This window comes from Brachycentrus maculatus, unplaced genomic scaffold (genome assembly GCF_059751285.1).
Source record: "Brachycentrus maculatus isolate JH-2025_06_01 unplaced genomic scaffold, ASM5975128v1 h1tg000007l, whole genome shotgun sequence".
NCBI classification, from domain to species: Eukaryota; Metazoa; Arthropoda; class Insecta; order Trichoptera; family Brachycentridae; genus Brachycentrus; species Brachycentrus maculatus.
This window is the reverse complement of record NW_028280762.1, coordinates 2,508,785-2,529,976: the sequence shown is the minus strand read 5'-3', so window position 1 is coordinate 2,529,976 and position 21,192 is coordinate 2,508,785. Positions and strand designations below refer to the sequence as shown.

The 21,192-nt window shown below is 30.9% G+C and overlaps 2 protein-coding genes across 2 annotated transcripts in view; one reads left to right on the top strand and one right to left on the bottom strand.

The window, feature by feature from the left end:
* LOC148313636 (dopamine D2-like receptor) overlaps positions 1 to 5,922 on the bottom strand; it is a 487,962-nt gene extending 482,040 nt beyond the window's left edge. The window contains exon 1 of the mRNA XM_088259723.1: positions 5,197 to 5,922. The gene's annotated coding sequence lies outside the window, so the exon portion shown is untranslated. The remainder of the gene's footprint in view (positions 1 to 5,196) is intronic.
* An 8,925-nt stretch (positions 5,923 to 14,847) lies between these two features.
* Positions 14,848 to 21,192, top strand: part of bbx (bobby sox) — a 36,005-nt gene continuing 29,660 nt past the window's right edge. The window contains exon 1 of the mRNA XM_088260448.1: positions 14,848 to 15,108. The gene's annotated coding sequence lies outside the window, so the exon portion shown is untranslated. The remainder of the gene's footprint in view (positions 15,109 to 21,192) is intronic.

The window sequence follows — 21,192 nt, the reverse complement described above, 5'->3', positions numbered from 1 at the left end:
ATAGAGAAAAATTAGAAGATACAGTCGATTTATTCAATGAAGTAAAAAAACACGAACACATTGTAAATAAAAAAAGGTTTTCGGATCAAAGAAGATATGGAAATCTAAGAACTAGTGGTAAAATTAAAGATAAAAGTCCATGTAAGATTTGTGAAAAATTAAATAAGGGAACTCGATATCACCCTGAAGTAACGTGCTGGTTTAGAACAAAGGAGGATGATAAGTTTAATAATAAAAATACTATCAGACATGTAAACAATTCAGTTATAGAAGCTAAGTTAAACGAAACCGATCAAAAAAACGAATAGTAACACCATTAATAAATGTCAAACTATTACTAAATGATCAAATTGAAATATTTGGAATTTACGATTCAGGTTCAAATGTTTCTCTAATAAATTCTAAGTTATTAAAACTAAAAGGAAAAGGAAACAATATGAATGAAGCAGATTTAGTAACAATTAATGGTGTTAAAAAGACAAACGGTTTGACGACTTTGAAAATAAAAATATTTGAATTGGAAAAAAACATTGATGTATATATTATTGATGAAGAAAATTTCAAATATGATTTTTTGATAGGATTAGATATGATAAAAAAATTTAAACTAATCCAAAATGAAGACTTAAAAATAACACAGAGACAATGCTTGAAAAATGAAAATAAAAAGAAAGTAGAAAAAATTTCTACAAAATATAAAATTAAAAATAGTGAATTTAAAAATACAGAAAATAATAACAGCGAGGAATGCAAAATAAATTATAATGAACATGTAAAAGAAGAAGATTTTGAAATAAAAATAAATCATTTAAATCAATTTCAAAAATCTAAAATAAATGAACTGATTTGCAAATATAAATCCGTTTTTGCAAAAGACAAATATGATATCGGCACTGTTAGTGGATACGAAGCGAGGATAGACTTACTAGTAGACAGATATTGCAGTAAGAGGCCTTACAGATGTACTGTAGAAGATAAAAAGGAGATAGAAAAACAAATTGCAAAATTACTGGATAATAAGCTAATAGAAGAATCCTACAGTCCATTTGCTGCACCTGTTACATTGGCATTTAAAAAAGAGGAAAACAAAAAATCCAGACTGTGTATAGATTTCAGAGACTTGAATAAAATAGTAGTGCCTCAAGCCCAACCATTTCCTTTAATTGAAGACCTAATGATAAAGACCAGGAATTGCAAATTTTTTTCAACACTAGATATAAACTCAGCGTTTTGGTCTATTCCTTTACGAATCGAAGACAGAAAAAAGACGGGATTTGTTACACAAGAAGGACATTTCCAATGGACTTGCCTACCATTTGGATTGAAGACCTCACCAGCAATTTTTCAAAGGATACTAGGTAACATATTAAGAAAGTATAAACTTACTGATTTCACCGTTAATTACATAGATGATATTCTTATATTTTCTAAAACTTTTGCTGAGCACATTAAACATCTAACGCAGTTGCTGGAAGCGATCGAAACGGAAGGTTTCAGGTTAAAATTTACAAAATGCGCATTTGCGTCAGACTTGGTAAAATATCTAGGTCATATAATTCAAAATAATTCAATAAAACCAGTAAAGGATAATTTGATTTCAATAAAGAATTTTCCTGTTCCAAAAACGATAAAAAATGTAAGACAATTTCTGGGGAAAATAAACTTTTACCATGAATACATACCAAAGAGTGCAATAATACTAGATCCATTGCATAACTTACTAAGGAAAAATCAAAAATTTATTTGGTGTGATAAATGCCAAAAAGCATTTGAAATAACAAAAAGCATGCTTTGCTCACAGCCCGTTCTAGAAATTTTTGATCAGGATTTACCAATCAACATTTATACCGATGCTTCTTTAGAAGGTGTTGGGGCCATTTTGAAACAAAAGCAGCCCGATGGTAGAGAAAAACCAGTGGCATACTTTTCAAAAAAACTAAATGAAGCTCAGAAGAAAAAAAAAGCAATATATTTAGAATGTTTAGCAATTAAGGAAGCAGTAAGATACTGGCAATACTGGTTAATAGGTAAATCATTTACGGTTTATTCAGATCACAAACCTTTGGAAAATATGAATCTGAAATCTAGGACCGATGAAGAGTTAGGTGATTTAACATATTATTTATCGCAATATGAATTTGAAATAAAATATAATCCAGGAAAGAAGAATTTAGAAGCAGATTGTCTAAGCAGGAATCCAGTATTAGAATCGAGTGAAAATGCAGATGAACAATTAAAAGTTGTAAATTTGGTTAAATTAGAAGATATTTTAAGAGATCAGAATAAAAATGAAAGAATTCAACAGAAAAAAAACAAATGGATTGAAAAAAACAATGTCTATTTTAAAAAGGTCAAGAAAAAAGAAAAAATAATTCTTTCAGAACCGTTTAGCATCGAAATCATAAAAGACATACATGAAAACCTATGCCATATTGGAATTGGACAAATGCAAAAGACTATTAGTCCACATTACGCAGCCAAAAATTTGACGAAAAACATAAAAACAATTTGTAGAAATTGTGAAATTTGTATTAAAAATAAATCAAGAGGACAAAAGAAATTTGGATTTATGTCTCATCTAGGCCCGGCCACAAAGCCTTTTGAAATAATATCTTTAGACACAATTGGAGGTTTAGGAGGTTCAAGATCAACAAAAAAATATCTACATCTCTTAGTGGATCACTTTACAAGATACGCATTTATTTTAACCTCGAAAACTCAGAATGCAAATGATTTTACAAAACTAGTCATTAAAATAACAGAAACCGAGGATATTGGTATGCTTCTCACCGACCAATACCCAGGAATAAACTCGAAAGAATTCAAGGAATTCTTAAATGACAAGCGGATCCCAATAATCTTCACTGCAGTAAATGCACCATTCTCAAATGGCCTAAATGAAAGGCTGAATCAAACATTGGTGAACAAAATCAGATGCAAAATAAATGAAAAAGGGAAAAGAAGAGCATGGACCACAATAGCTCAAGAATGTGTTAGTAAATATAATAATACTAATCACTCAGTCACTGACTTTTCCCCAAGTTATCTTTTATATGGTACAGATGTAAATATTTTACCCAACGAATTAAAACAAGGAAAATCTAATAATGACTGGATTAGAGACAGGCAAATAGCGCTTGAAAATACAATAAAATCACATAATTACAATAAAACATTATTTGACAAAAATAGAATAGGCTGCGAATTCAACGTAGGAGACATGGTGTATGTGGAAAATGGAAACAAGCTAAACAGAAAAAAATTGGATGAACTAAAAATTGGACCTTATAAAATTATTGAAAAAATTTCTAACTCAATATACAGAATTGATACAGGTCACAAAAAAATAAAATCAAACCTTTATCATATCACTAAACTTATACCAGTCCCTTCACTTCAAGGAGATGATCCGGAGGACGAGTGAAAATTTTACTATGAATTTTCTTCCCCAAGGGGGGAGATGTAATAAAATAACTAGGTACCTACCTATACATTTTATTAAGTACTTACAAAAAGTACCTACATATTATAAAACAGTTCTACCACAGATGTCGCATGCGTCGCACAGAATTAAACAAAAGAGATCCGATAGGAAAAAGTAACTGTCAGAATCAGATAGATATAAAAATTATTGTAAAGATTAATTAAGAATAAACTTTTATTGTCGTTTCTTTAATTACAAAGCAACACATTGTTTATTTTATTATTATACACCCACTTTACATATTATTTACACTTAATTTTCAAAAGAAAAATATTACCACGTTATATATATATATATATATATATATAAATACATTTATTTATTTATACATATAAACACTTTCAACCAAACAAAACTGTTTTTAAAAATTTAATTGAATACACGAAAATAAATTACTATGGAGGTCAGCCATCTCAATCTAATTTTGCTCACATATTTAAAAATAATACAACATAATATTTACAATACATTATGTTATTTAAAATCATCGTCTTTTATTGTAATGCGACGTGAAAATATACCGATAGAAAGAAATTAAAATTAAAATCAAATTTCCCTAGAGTCTTGCCCTATAAAGGCATAGAAATAGAATTTACTTGATTGGAACTAGGATAATATATTTTTTCATTATAAAAAAAATATGAATAATTTATGAGAACATTCTTCAAAATATTAATATTATTTCCCTTAAAGCTAAATAATTTTAATAATTATTTGACGTATTTTGAAATATCGATACTAATTTTAATTGAACTTAGATGTAGTAATTTCATTTCTGAATTTTATGAATTAATTTTTACCATATTTTTATCATTGCTCATTGTACTTAAATACTATTTAAATATCAAAAAAAAATAAAACTAAAATGTAATATGTATAAATATCTTGATATCTGAAAAACACCCTTTCTCTCTATAATAATTTCAAAGAAATAATTATAAAAAATAAAGTTAATAAATAATATTAGGTTAAATAAATACAAATTTTAAAATGATATAAGTACCATAGATAAGAAATTATTACGATAATAGAAATTATTAATTAGTACGAGATAAGAAATTATTGCATTTTGTAAAATATCATAGTTTTAACTACACTTCAGCAAAATATTTCATCCTTGTGAAAAATCCAATAAAATAAAAATACTAATCTTGTGTGTATTTTTTCACAAATGTTCGCGAAAAAAATGCATTTCTTACTTAACAAATATTTTTTACACGTGAATTTTTATTTATTTATTTATTTATAATAACTAAAATAACACAAAAAAATTATTCTAGTAAAATACAACTCCTTCTCTGTACCGCGGTACCGGTCGGAAAATTATTTTTTTTTTTCTAATTTATAAAATTTGCTACAAAGTATCATAAAAAAACATAAAAAATGTCGAAATGAAATATATTAAAATAACATTTTCTTTTATTGGTTCGGCAGTTGCTTTGTAGTAATATACTTTTTTTAATAAAATTTTACCTGGTAAATACCACAAGACATAATATATACCAATATTTACCAAATGAAATTTAAATTTAAAAAATAACATTATTACGATTTAAGCTTTTAAATTAATATTGTTATTTTTATGTTCATAAATCATAAGTTCACTATAATAATAAACCAATATCGTTTTTTTTTTAAATAACATTTGTAATTAATGGTGCGATAATGGGTTTCATAATTAAAGCAGGGTGATATTACCGAGTTATACTCACTTTAAATATTCAGAAGGTGAAAAGCTCTTGAGCAAGGGAAAAAGGTATTCAAGGTACTTATGTAGGACTTCTTGACACTTCACTCTGCTTAGCAACACTCAAACCTCAATTACACTTTTTAAAAACTTGGGGCATACTTGTCTATAAATGTAAGGAATTATAAAAGTATCTACAAAATAAACGTACTGAATTTTTAAGAGTACGTATCATTAGAAGGTACGTTTATTATGTTACACTGCTAATTAATTATTTTTTTAATCAATTTACGTGTTCATTTTTAATCTTAGATATATTACATTTATATCAGTATAAATGTTATAAAAGAGTCAAATTTGAACCTTTTATTTTTTTATAAATATTACTGATTTTTTTTATTATGTCCTTAAATTTTTAAGTATAATGTTTACTAGATTCCTCAAATACATAATACAGTTTTTATTTTGATTTTACTAAAAGTTATTCTCATATTTCAATAATCATAAATATACTATATATTTCTATATTATATGTATTTAAAGTGCCCCTACATATGATCCTTAATAATTTGTGCACGTGGAATAAACGTGTTCATAAACATGGGTGGAATTTAGTTAAACTTCTAAGCGTTCCTTCAAGCGAGCGCAAAAAATCCACGCGTTAAAAACACACGGGTTTGTGAATTACGCGCGGGAAATGACGGGAAATTGACGTACACGCGTCGCGACGCCTCTCTACGTCGGACCAGCGCGGACGGCAGTCCGTCGTACACTGAATTTTTATTCGCGCAACAGCCTCCGAAGGAATCATCTAGGGGTAGGTACCGCGCATGCGTAAACAGGTGTATGGCACACCTGACGCACCCTCTCGCAGTAATTCGAAATTGGAATAGAGATAGTCCTGCTTTTAAGATGAATCGACAGGATTATTTTTTTCCAATTTTCAGTGCGTGATTCTTCTCATAAAAGAAAATAAACGATACAATTTTCATGAAAATTCCTAATACGATATTACCAAAAGAATTTGATTCACAAATTTTCAGTTGATTTCAGTTTTCAGATAATTTCTTTTAACCAACGGAAAGCGCGTTCCTGTATGGTAAATTATTAGAGTGTAGTGATCAACGCGATTATTTATCGTGTTTTGTATTCCGGATTCGATTCCCAGGGGAGTAAAATTGAATGCAATTGATACTTCACTGTTCTTCTTCTTCTTTTTCTTCTTTTTCTTCTTCTTTTTCTTCTTCTTTTTCTTCTTCTTCTTCTTTTTCGTCTTCTTTTATTAGGAATGTGTCCTATTATCCTCCGGTTCGCTCGTGGAAGGTGGAAGACCAGACCTGTGATCTTCAAATCTAAAATAATATTTTCACGCGTCTCCCAGTATGTAAAATAATCCGGAGTTCAGATTTTTAAATCTAAAATGAATGAAAAATCTAAATGAAAATGTCTCACATAAATAAAAGCTCAATCCAAACATCAATAGCTGTTGTGAACTCAATGTTAAAGCGTCATGAGATTGATGATGTATGTACAACCACACAACCAAAAATTTTAGTTGTGTGGTTGTCAATCATGGATAGAATGGTGACTATCGCTAGTGTGTAAAGTGATCACTTAACCAGCCAATTACAGGTCATTAGCCCTGGAAATACCCACACTTCCACAATCTTCTTCATCTGTATTGAGATATCAAAATGTCATAAAAAAATATTAATCTGATAGTGGTCCCGTGGTAAATGTCACGAAATCTGAATTAGAGTTCCTAGGTTCGAGACCGCTCTACCACAATTTGATGACTAATTTTAAAAATGGGCCCTTAATACCTACGAAAATATTAAAGTATGAAATTTAAATGTTTTTGTATAAAAACAACATAAATATTTCTCTTTTTTTAGTTAAAAAAATACACCCCTGCATTAAAAGTCGAAAGGATGTAATGTCCTTAATTTGTGATATTCATGAATCCTTCTTATTACCCTGAACTTCCGCCAGAGATGTATTCAGGATTTGTGAAAAAAACATCCGATATGAATTAAATTTAATGACCGCAATTAAAAATTTGTAATTTTATTCATTATCTATTGGCTTGACACTTGACACATATTGTATTATCAAATCGTGAAACATATAATAAAAAGGTTTTAACTAGAGTCTTCTTCATTTTATTTTTATTTGTATATACGTGTTTATTCGGAATTAATTTTCTTATTACAGGTTTCACAAATTGAAATGAAAACATCTATCATTTTTCGACGTTTTGAGTGTGTTCAAAAACTTCACAAATCTGGATTACCTCAAATTAGGAGTTATTTTTTATATTATTTTTTGACATCTCAATATGGGCAAAGAAGAATATGGAAGTCTGGGCATTTACGGGGCTTACGACTGTCAAAAACTGGTATAAGTAATCACTTTACACAAGTGTAGCTATCACCAATTCTACCTATGATCGATAACCAAATTTAATTAAATAAAAGAGTTTCTGCTCTATAAAAAAGCTTTTTTCATCTTACCAATAGATATCTCTAGTGAAATTCTAGTGATTCAAGCACTTTGTTTCGAAATTTGAACCATAGAAGTTTCAAGAATTTGAATAGTGTGGTTGTCAATCACATCTTCTTCATCTATGTTAAGTTGTCAAAAAATAATGTAAAAAAATAAATCCTAATTGAAGATAATCAGGTGAACAAGTGTTTGGACTCAAAATGTTTAAATTGTGCAAATTTATTTATCGACTGGCCATTTCTAGCGCTTATGACCTATAATCAGCTAGCTTAAGTTATAACTTTTAATCGTTAGTAGTGTTAATTTTTATATTAATGATGAGTTATAAAGTACAATTCATACCAAGCCCCATAAAGTATAAATGAATATCAATTTTAATTTTAATATTTAAAGCATAATTTTTATCGTGTATTTTTATATACATATGTACATATAAAAAGTATCTCTTTTATAAACGGTCATTATAATAAAAAAGGTTTGTTTAGCTATTTCTTCCACATAATACGAATAATTTAATAAATTATGGTGTTTTAATAACGATTAAGCATTTAAGCTTTATTCTAAGGCTTATTTCATACTTAAAAGCGTGACAATAAATATTTTATAAATATGTAAATGTAAGTATTACTATTCATAAAGTACTCAATAATTTATAATCAGGACCACGAACTACCATTGTACTTTCGTAATCCAATCTGTAGGCCTTTTTAATGTTATAATTTTATAACCTAAAAAGTCCACTTTAAGTCCTCTGATACTTTCATACAGTAACATTCATAATAATTATGTATTCAAATTTTCATTACACAAAAATGAGTGAGTACAGTAACTGTATTCAAGGGCTTATGCGTACAGATCACTGCGAAGAAAGAATTTTACTGAATCGGATTATTTATATATTTATTATTTACAAACGATTGATAACCTCTATATCCTCTTTACATCAAACATAATATCGCTCACTCCTTTCAAGAACGTCATAAATCAAAAAAACTTTTGAATATTGCATAATATATGCAATCTCGATCGTTAACACGGGTAATCAGTCCTCCGCTTCAGTTACGAGTCCAAGGTCATATTGAATAAATATTAGAGTGGAAAAAAACTCTTTGTCAATAGTAAAACTTTAATTTGGTGAAGACACTCAACCCAAGAGATTAACATAATATTTTTGGTGAACTTTTTTCTTACCCAGAACTAACAAATCCATGGAAAAAATATGTAAGAAACATCTATGTGGGTTGACAGCTTTCAGCATTTAAATTTACATGCATGTTTCACGTTAAAATTTACATACCACTCACTCCTTTCAACAACGTCATAAGTATATCAAAAAATAATATTTTTCAGGAGATCGTTTTTAAAGTTTAAAAATATAATACGATGTATCAAAAATAAATATCAAGCCACTTATTGAACTTTTAACTGTGCAACAAATCTTTTTAGGTAAAACCTGAAGGTTTTTTCTCCATTTGAAAAATATTTAGTATATTTAAAAAAAAATTAAACAATACCTTTTCTTTAAAATGCACTTTCTGCCCTGTAGCGGATATGGTACATTTTCTGGGTATTCCGAAAACATGCACAACTGAAAATTGATGATTTTTGATTTATGACTTTCTTGAAAGGAGTGAGCAATATGATAAGTTTAGATTTTTTTTACAACATTTTGAGTGTGTCAAAATACTTGTTCACAAATCTGGATTATCTCCAATTATAAGAGTTATTTTTCATAATATTTGTTGACATCTTTGCAAAGTTGAAGAAGAATATGGTAATCTAAGCATTTACGGGGCTTACGACCGTCAAAGGCTGGTTTAAGTAATCACTTTACACACATGTAAAATTCACTAATTCTACCCGTAATTGACAACCACACTACTCGAATTCTTGGAAATTCTATATATATATATATATTTTTATATATATATATATATATATATATATATATATATATATATATATATATATATATATATATATATATATATATATATATATATATATATATATATATATATATATATATATATATATATATATATATTTAATCTAATTTCGGAACATTGTGCTTGAATCACTTGAACTTCACTTGAGACTTCTATTGGTGAGATGAAAAAAGCTTTTTTTTTACTGAGCAGCAACTCTTTAGTCATATCTCTTATGTGAGATCCGAATCCTGGATTATAATCACACACATGAGAAACGCAAGAAAATATTTTTATTTTATTATTTTACCTTATAATTTAACCGGTTAATTTATTCACAACATTTTGAGTGTGTCCAAATACTTGTTCACAAATCTGGATATTCTCCAAGTAGATTTATTTGGAGACACTCAAAATGATATTTGAGCCTACACGAGTCAATTTATACTTTGACTATTACTTATTTCAAAATTCTGAGAAATTTTTTTGACAAACATCATTAACTGAAAAATTTCCACTGAAGAATATGTAATCTGGCATTCAAATGAATAATTTGTTTGCCTATTTTTAGAGTCTAGGCGCCCACGTAGATTTAAAACCTTTAATATATTTTTGTTATCAATCTGGTTGGAAGAATTGATTGATATCAACTTTATTAAATATAAAAGAATTAACCCCACTCCATGGAAGCAATGTCGCTATCTGAAATAATTTTATTGGAATAAGAGTTCTTAATTTCGTTTTTAAAATTATAAGCTTTTTTCGATTTTATATTCAAGCCAATTCTTGTTTCTCGCCTCCGTAGTGTTAAAAATAAATATGTCCGCCTCCATAGTGTAATGGTCAGCACGCTCGGCTACCGTTCTGGAGGTCCCGGGTTCAATTCCCAGCGGGGGTCAAATGAATTGAAGTGATTTTTTCACTCTAATATTTATTCAATACTACCCTGGACTGGTACCTGAAGCGGAGGGCTGATCACCTTTCCTCATGTGTTTACGATCAAGACAACACTGTGTTTATATGATGCAGTGCCCTATGCACCACTGGGGTTCGGATAAGGGTTATATATGTGTGTGTGTGTGTGTGTGTGGACATAAGCTTTACGAATATAACGACTATGTCTCCTTTCCTTGAAGCTATGTACTAATAAATAATTGTCTCCTGAGACGTCTGACCTTGCCAGATCTGTGAACTTCTGACCTTATATTATATTCACCACTAGTTATATGGAAAGCCTTGCGTCAATACAATTAATTTATTATTGAAATTATGTAAAACAAAGCGACTGAGAGTCAAACGTACTCATGTCAATTTTAGCAACAACAAAAAATGTCTATGGCAATTGATTATTTGAACGTTTAAATCATATTCTTGTTAAGTTAAGCCGTTGGTTGGGTAAGCTATTTTATTATCAATTCTGACCGTTTCATGCAAATAATTCCCATTCAATTTATTAACTGACCATTTCTACTATAACTGAAATTCAATTTCGATATACTAGTGATAACTTATTAAATTTGGTGACCAAAATAACGAATTAGATAGTAATCGCTTAAATACCGGTCTTATGGTATGTTCTAATATGCCTGGTTATATATTATACCTGTCGTGTTAATACTTTGTACCAACAAAACCACCGATTTACCTTTATCAAGCTATTGAAAAGCTGCTTTTAATGAAGTCCGCTTGTCCTCGCATTTATGTAATAAGCCCGATGCCTCTCAACCCGGATCATGTCAAACATAGGGCATTATTCCACCCAAGGCATTTATAAATCTACTCACCCCCATCACTTTTAGACTATTTCAACCCGAAAAATGGCGTTTATATTCTCCATAGTAACCAAGTTTTCGTCATACTGTGCAACATCGCTTTTTTTTTCAAAACAAATAAGAAAAATAACAATTTTATGGCTGTCTTAACCTGAGACATAACCGTTCATGTACGGCCATACTATTATTCGTATTTTATTTTTAACTTTATATAGTAAAAGAAATTTGTTTTTAAGTACTTTTTATAGGTTATTTTCTCCAACCGATTTTGACAAGAACCTTACCATCATCAGGGATAATCATTTTAAAGTTTTAAATTTAGTATATGTTTATCACTGATGATGACAAGGTTCTTATCGAATTGGTTGGAAAAATGTACCAATAAAAATGTGGTTAAAAACAAAGTTATATTTTCATTTACAAAATTAACAAGTCTGGAGTCCGCCTCCGTAGTGTAATGGTCCCGGGTTGGATTCCCAGGGGGAGTCAAATAAAGTTATTTTTCTTACTCATATTTATTGAATATATATTACTCTGGACTGACTGAATCGGGGGGCTGATCACCTTTCCTTCATGTGTTAACGATCAAGATAACACTGCGTTTATATGATATAGTGCCCTATGCACCATTGGGTGCGTATAAGGGTTAAATAATATAAATGATAAATTTTTAAATCATATACATAAGGAGAAGAATGAGGAAATTCTTTGTGAGGAATGAAGAGATGAGGCGCAGGATGCATCAAATCTTGGTCACAACTGTCGTCAAGAAAAGGCGATTCAGTTGGCTTGGCCATGTACTCCGCATGCCTCCTGAGAGCCTTAATCAAGCTTGCCTCTTTTACAAGGCTCTTTTAATTCGTCGGCAGTTCTCATCAGAACTTCGGGACGCGAATCTGACTTGGGAGGATGCAAGGGAGCTGGCAGCAGACAGAAAAGCCTGGAGACAGTTTGTGGACTCAATATGCTCCACCTAGGGAATGGATATGGTTTAATAATACATAAAGAACTTTATTTCTTGCTTAGTATCATTGAATCGTTTAAAATCATGCCTTTATCGTAAATCTTCGTTTATCCCAGTGAACTTACCTTGTAACAAACTAATAAATACCGCATTTTTAACGTTATCCAGTGAACTTTCTTTAATTCACCTTAAATTTAGTGCTTCGCAGACGTTCACCGAAGTGAAAACAGCCGATTAGTCTATGTCTGCGTTTACTCCAACGCAATGTACGTAAAGAAGCCTCACGCGAGAGAAATGTCACCCCTGTATGCCCACTGGGACGAAAGTTTACTAAAAACAAAATACTCTAAAGAAAAAACAACCATAGCGATTTATCTTCCTGTAACTTTGGCGCTATTAATCACCAAATGGAACTTGAGTAACCTTTTAGTTTGAAATTTAAACTATCCATGAAAAAATATTTTTTTAATTGATAGTTTATTCACCTTCTTGTTCGGGTCACAATCTATGTGATGATTGCTTTGCTTATTTCATGGTCTGTCTCCAAGTCGGAGATACAGTGCCAGCTCGCTATACCGAACTTAAATCCTGCAGTGATTCGTTCGGATTAGAGAATCGTTCGGATTACTGGGTGTTTAAAGAAAAATGACAGAAAAAAATAAAATATCGTAAATATATATATATATATATATATATATATATATATATATATATATATATATATATATATATTTTCATTCAAACCCTTATCCGCACCCCCAATGGTGCATAGGGCACTGCATTATATAAACGCAGTGTAATCTCGATCGATAAGATACGAAGGAAAGGTATAAAGCCCTCCGCTTCAGGTCTGGTACCTCCAGGTTAATAATGAATAAATATTAGAGTGAAAAAAAATCGCTCATATTTATTTGACCCCCCCTGGGAATCGAACCCGGGACCTCCAGAACGGTAGCCGAGCAAAAATGGGTTTTACATTAATGAATATATTTTGGATATTACTATATTGTTTACTTAGTGGTATGGTAATATAACACTCTCCTTGTCATTCATCGTTCACATTGTGTAATACATTGTTCCGCAAAGTGTGTGCCGCGGCACAGTGGTGTACCGTGGTTAGTTGGTGTGCCGCGGAAAAAAGTCTAGTTTTGTGAAAGTATTAGTACCTAACACAATTGCTCCAAATTTTGATTGCCTGTGCTCAGTTAAGTAGGCTCACATTTCGCATTAAACATATGTTTAATATGTTACCATAATGTGGTAAATATGCACCTCTGAAATTTCTTCATTTGGTAGGTGTACCTTGAAAAGAAAAGTTTTCGGAACACTGGTGTAATAGATACCGCTCAAAAACACTACTTCACGACTTCAGGTCCAAATACGTATGTATTTTTTTCATATATATATTTTTTAAATATCACCATATTACTCTTGTTCTCTCAAACATACTTTTTAAAAATACTAAAAATTTTAATTAATTTGTTTTTTGTTAGTTTCTCAATACAATAAATACTTATATGTATTTTAGTTTTTAGAAATAAATAAAAAACTACACCCTATTAAATTTTCATATAAAAATCGTGTTAAGAGTCCATCGCGAAAAAAAATAAGACAGAAAAGTCCCTACCAGCACAAAACAAATGTTTATGCACCCTTGCCCTACGATACTTTTAGTTCCGACGAAAATCGTTATACAAAAGTTTGTAAAATTTAATATATTACGATAAATTACCCAAATACTTTAGGATAAAATAGTTTTAAACAAAAATTTTCATGGACATATTACCAGAAATAAAGATAAATAAAGACTGCCATTGTTGTAAAAAACCGAGTCGCAAAATCGTTTTTGATGTATAAGGGTTTGAAAATGTATGACGAGATGCCTGAATGAATGAAGAATGAAGAGTCTGAAAGAATTTAAAAATAAGTGTTTTGTAAGGAGATGTAAATATAAATAGATTATGTAAATTAACAGTAAATAATAGTTTATATTAGTTGTAATATAAGCTTACTTAGGAATTTAAAAAAATATATATTATTTCGCCATTCTGAGAATTTACGAAGCTAGCGCCACTATTGATAAAAACTCAGACTTTTAGCCGAGACGCAAACCAAATAAATCATTTCCATCGTTAAAATACTTCTATAATCGCCACAATGTGGCAGCACTGATACGAAATATAGGTGTCACGCCCATTGGTCTTGAAATATTTATGTTGAAATATCGATGTATTGACATTGATAAACGTAATTTTTAATGAAAATAATTATATTTTAAATTAATAAATCTATCCTTTGATTTTCCTAGGTAATAAAAGCGCCCTTATTTAAATTTGTTATTGTGCGATTATTTTGAGCTGTACAAATGACATTAGAGTTGCACTTGACGACAGCGAGATACGTGCTGTCTCTTTCTTTCGTTACAATGGAGTGGGAATAGAAGGAGTTGAATATACAGTACATGTTCAGTTTGAAATTATTATTGCCGGCCGTATCAGCTGACAACCAAAGCAAAACAGAAGGTCCGCTACCATCTTGTCAAATCTGCGAAACTGCGACCAAATAATTAGTTTAAACGTGTATAAACCTTCTACAATGACATAATGCGTTAGTCTAATGTACTAATACATTGTTATGTTTTAGTGATTGTGATATTTACAGTGCCCTTTCTTGTCAATCTTGCTGATTTGTTTAATATTTTGAGAATGTGTTGCGTTAAATGACGTCATGTGTATGATTATACACGTCGTAACGCTGTGGAGCAGCCTGTGAGTATTTTTCTCCATTTTCTTTTAGATTATTCTGTATAAAATCATGTGATTTCGTCCCTCATATGCACGCTTATTGTCCGACCTTTTCATTCACGGCTTGCCAAACGAGGCTTTATATATTTTCGCAGTGTTCTGTGTACATAAAACACAAGTCTGTACTAGTCGAGTACTTATGTGTATTCCATTTTTGTAATGCCCTTGAAAACAATGCAGCGAAATATCTTTGTCGCGAAGTCAATAATGACTTGCGATTGCTAATTATTAATACTTATTTTCTTCACAAAATACCCACCTCCATTTATATAGAATCTGTGAATAATTAATTTATCAACGCACATCGGCGATACATTTTATTTTTAAAAAATGGAATAGTCTCGAGTATAGAAAGTTTTTTTTTCAAAGTAGGCCGCTTATAGTTTTGCAACAAATTACCTGTAAAATTCGACATTTTCTCGTTTTCAATGCATTGTTTAATTAATGTAATTGCATTTTTCATTTATATAAACGTCGATTATTTTTTTTGGGACCAGTACGTCGGAATGTTTTTCTCTTGCATATTAGCAAACAAATTACGATAGCTCGCACATAAATACATAACGTTATCATTGTGGATTTTAATTAATTGAAATAACAATGATTACTTAATCAGTTTGCAGGTTAATTAGTGTATTTATTAGTTAGTAAACCTGTGCGAAAATTGCACTTGTGTGTGTATTGAAAAATTACGTCCGTTTTTTCTTGTTTCGTATCGGCCACACGAAGTATGCAGATAATAAAAATGCAGTATCTATGGCGGGGAAACAAATATGTGTGCATTTATTTATTCTATATTACTCGATGTATAACATATTTGCTTAACAAACAGAGGTCGGACTGAGATGAGTTTTCCTATTGTATATAATCTACGTACTTTGCACGGACAATTTTACTCGACTTTTTCTTTTAAATTTTCCGGTCGCAGAGCGGCGCTAGTAGTATTGATAATTTCATAATTCTATTTTAGCATTACTGCAACTTTTTATTCGTGATTACACATTTGTATGTATAAGCTTACGTATTTACTGGCTTGCACCACATAAATACGTACGTTTTATTTATTTTCCGTTAACGTAATCCGTTTTTAATCGACTATTTTAGGAAAACCCTGAAAACATCGATGGAATTTTCTAGTAGTCTACGAAAACTCCCGATTTTACAGGGTCTCATGCATATTATTACTAAAAGAAATGAACTTCGGTATTGTATTTTCTTCGGTTTTTTATCGATTTTTATTTTTAATACTTAACAAATAGTTTTTTTTGCGTTATCAGATAATCGGGGGGATTCTTTAAAAAAAATTATAACCTTTCAAGATCTTGCAGACAATTTACACTAGAAAATATTGTACAGAAAATGTTTCAGTTAATCTATATTTGAGTGTTTTAATTTTTTTATAACAGCTATTTCTATAAATAAATTTGAGACTTTTTAATGAAAAAAATAATAAGAGAGATTTAATACGATATGCAGAGAAAAGGCATCTCAAAAAAATACATCAGTACAAAATTTGCATAGAAAATATTAAGTTTGTTCAATATAAACACTGTCATTAATTAGTGCTTCAACTGGTAATACTGATTAAAGGTTTGTGAAAACTAAAATATGAGATAAATGTCGGCGATTCGATATTTTCGAGATAACGAGAAAAAATGCATCTCTTGTAGTTCCGGATTTAGTTATTGATTCGTTGGTCAAAACACAATGGTAAATATTGCTTACACAACGTGTGATACCTCATCCGTTCATATATAGCGCCTGACGTGTACATCTACAACGCGTTAATCTTATTGTATCGCTTTGTTACGTTGTGTATACGTTGCTATCTTTTGCTCCACTTCCATAGCCTCGGAATGTATAGCTCTGTTTCTCCTTTTCTCTGCCTTAAATACATCTTTTTTTCTCTCCCGTGCAACAAAATGTTCCTAATAATGTGATGCGTCCTTGAAATTTCGCTTTCAATTCTAGTATAATTATCGAATCGCCGCCTAAGATGTCTCACTTCAAAAAGCGACGTTTTATTCTTACCATCAGTGGCGTACACAGTTTTTAATCGTGGTAATCAGTAGGGTGGGGTAAGGAAAAGGCATAGGAGGCACTGGTAGTGTTTTTTTTATTATATGTATTACGGCTCTTTAGGCATAGCGTGTGTTGAGCCGAAATACTTACATATTGATACAATATTTTTTTTTAATTACTAGATTTTATACATTGCAAACAATAGATAGACTGTCCGCCTCCGTAGTGTAATGGTCAGCACGCTCGGCTATTGTTCTGGAGGTCCCGGGTTCGATTCCCAGAGGGGGGGTCTAATAAATATAAGCGATTTTTTCACTCTAATATTTATTTAATACTACCCTGGACTGGTACCTGAAGCGGAGGGCTGATCACCTTTCCTTCGTGTGTTAACGATCAAGATAACACTCCGTTTATATGATGCAGTGCCTTATGCACCACTTGGGTGCGGATAAGGGTTCGAATGAAAACAATAGATACAATAACAGTTTATATATGGAATATGAATTATCCAGGGTAGGCACTGCTTTTCTGCCTACATACAATGCTCGCCTCTGCTAACCATACGCGCAGAATGGAAAATCACGTTTTTCGTCTCTATTTGAATAATTATAACGTCAGTGACGGTTTTAGAATTTCAAAGGTAACGAAAAATAGACCGCAAATAATTGCGTCACGAAATAATGAACCCCCTTCTCTTTGATTTTTTTCCTCCCCATACATCTTGAAATGCCTCTGGAATCCTTTGAATCTCAAACCTTTGTACTTCGTAAAATAAAAAAAGTTTATCAAAATACGCAAACAAATTAATTAACAGAAGCCATACTCATCGCACAAGTCTATTTGTTTATTTTTCGCACGAATAAAAATATAAAAATAAAATAAAAAACCGCATTGGCCTCGAAGTTGCGTTAAAATTCGGCAAACATCAAAAAACGCAGCAACGGGGAGTGTTACGTAAGAAATTATTGAAATTATTTATTGAAAAATATGATCACCATCGCTTTTACACATTCTTTCACATGCTACTGCTCAGCACCATCTGTGGTTGAGGCTAGAAAGTTTTCTAGTTAGGACAGTTAGGAGAGACCTTCATGGAATGTATGTAATATTCTTCCCGAATTATTTTACAAACTAGGAAGCCCTTGAAAACAAGATTTTCAATTTTTATTGAAAAATAATGAAGATTTTTTTAAAGTAATCAGACGCATCCCTTCACTTTCCTTTTAGAAAATATGACAAGACGAATAATAAGACAAATAAATTTGTCTTATTATTCGTCCAGTCTGATGATGTCGGTAACGACGAAACCCGGTCGCTGGTCAAATAAAAATAAAGTGGAAAAGCTAAAAATATTGGTTTTAATCTAATAATATATTACTAGATTAAAACCAATATTTCGGTAATTCGGTATTTCGGTATCTAAAATAAATTAGCTATGTGACAAATCTTGAATGATTAACCTTATTTATTTTATTATTATTTATTATGAACTATACGCATCCACTATCATTTTTAAGACATATAAACTTAATGTGCTATAAATCCTTGTACATTTGCAAGGATTTTCTAAGGCAACTAATAAATAGTTAAAATTGAGAAATTCTTAAAACTGAAATTTAATTCGAGAAAAAGATTTCTTTCAAACCGACATTTTTTTCGACCCTAAAAATTGCTGAAAATATTACTTTATTGGGAAAAAAGTAATCGGACACATCCTTTCAATATCTAGAAAATATGACAAGACGAATAGGACAAAAAAATTAGATATGTGACAAATTTTGATTGATATAAGATATTAAATCCTTAGTGTATTGTATTGTTTTATCTTTAGTTCTGTTTTAGGGATCGACCTTATTAATTCTGTTATTATTTAATATGTTTATCATTTACTACATTTTCTTTCAAATTGGAAACAGCATGTGCAAAAGAGGGGTATTCAGTTGACAAAAAATTATGAAGCAATGGGACACAAGGATCTATCCGATTTGGTGGTGTTTTATTTGGAAAATGTGACAAGACGAATAAGACAAACAAATGAGCTATGTGACGGATCTTGATTGGATATAAACTAAATACGCATTAAATCCTTGTACATAATAGGCAAGAAGAATTTTGTAAGGCAACTAAATATAAAAATAATAAATAAATATAAAAATAATAAATAAAAAAAATACAAATGGCGACGCTGCCTCGGCTGTTAGCGGCTCATTACAGAAGTCTTTGTAGTTTTTTTTTCTAAATAGACAATTGGGCAAAACAACATCACGGGGTGAAATGAAACCAGGATTGAGCGAAGGGGATGGGTTGTTTGGGATAATAAGAGCAAACGAGATAAACAACATATTTTGCTCGATAATTATTTCCCTTTTCGTTATGCGGACCCCCCACGTATCGTTATCTGAGATGAACCATTAAAATCAATTTTCATTTCCGTCATTATTTTCTTATATTAAGTAAGAACATAATATTTCGGTCTTTGTGCGTAACGAAGGGGTATTGTTACCCCTAATGACGTAATGAATGAAATCATATCTGGTTCGCCTGATATTGTGTAAGGTACGTGGACGTTTTGTGCAGTATGGCGGTACCGTACATTGCACATTTTTGTATATCGTAGTCGTACAGGGGAAAGTGACCAACGAACAAAACGTAAAATGTTCAGGAGGGTCATTAAGTCACTTTAGCTTGGCAAGAAAATAAACATCAATACAGTTAGTCATTTTTAACAAATCAATATATTATACTTCTAAGTTTAAAATCGCTTTGGGATTTTTCAGGGCAATATTAAGCTAGTATGATATCCAATAGTCAGTAATCACGTTTTTATAAAAAAAAAATGCACCTGGTCACTTTCTCCTGTATGACTACGATATGTAAGTAAAGGGTCCGCCAAATAACATTTTTTTTTTGAAAATGGGGCGCAAAACATCGAGTGTAGCTTCGGCTGTGTGGCACGTAGCGCCGTCCTGTTGAAACCAAATGTTGCCAATATCCTCCTCTTCAATTTTTGTGAACAAAAATCCGTTCAACATGGCCCGATAACGATCGCCATTGACTAACGGCCACTCCTTGCTCATTTTCAAAGAAAAATGGCCCAATTATGCCTCTGGACCAAAATCCGCACCAAACAGTGACTCGTTTTGGGTGTACCGGCTTTTCAATGTATGCGTGCGGGTTTTCTGTGCCCCAAATACGACAATTTTGCTTGTTTACATACCCGCCAAGATCAAAATGAGCTTCATCCGAAAAGATGATTTTTTTGGCAAAATCGGCATCTTCTGTAAGTCGAATGTCGCAATATTTCCCAGCGTTGTTCAAGCGTATACACAACCATATTCGCTCAGCGGAAGGATAAAACTAATTATCTGTCAAATCAGACATGAGCTAAGTGTTACCATTCACGAAATAAGCACTAGTTGAAAAAAAAAACTTTAGATGGCGGACCCTATATATGTAAATCAATTACTCAAGGATAGTTTATTTTTTGTACTGTTATTATATATTTATGATTATCATGATTGGTAAATGGATTATCAAACTGGATTGATAACCAAAACGACAAAAAGTTTTACATGGTAAATACAACTAATTCTTAAAATTCATTGTGACACGTGTCTCGATGCATCCAGCATCATTTTCAAGGACCGTATTTACGGTGTATGAAAATGATACTAATACATTATGTCTAGTTCCAATTTTTTATGTTATTTCTACGTAATTCTGTTATTATTGTAATAAACATAAAATAAATTATTAAATGAGGAAATTATGAATATCAATATGTAAAAAAATCTTAATTTGCTGGAATCACGGTCGACTTTTAAACTTGACGTAAACAATCCGACTTCAATTTTTGGCCTACCCATTCCTCAGATTTTTTTTAAATTTGGAATAAATCAAAAAAAGAAATAGTCTATTTTATGTACTCTTTTCATTTTAATATTATATATTAGTCGTATAATAAGGACATGAGTATGTCGGCCTCAACAGTGTAGTGGTTAGGTCGTTTGACTTCCTTGCTGGAGC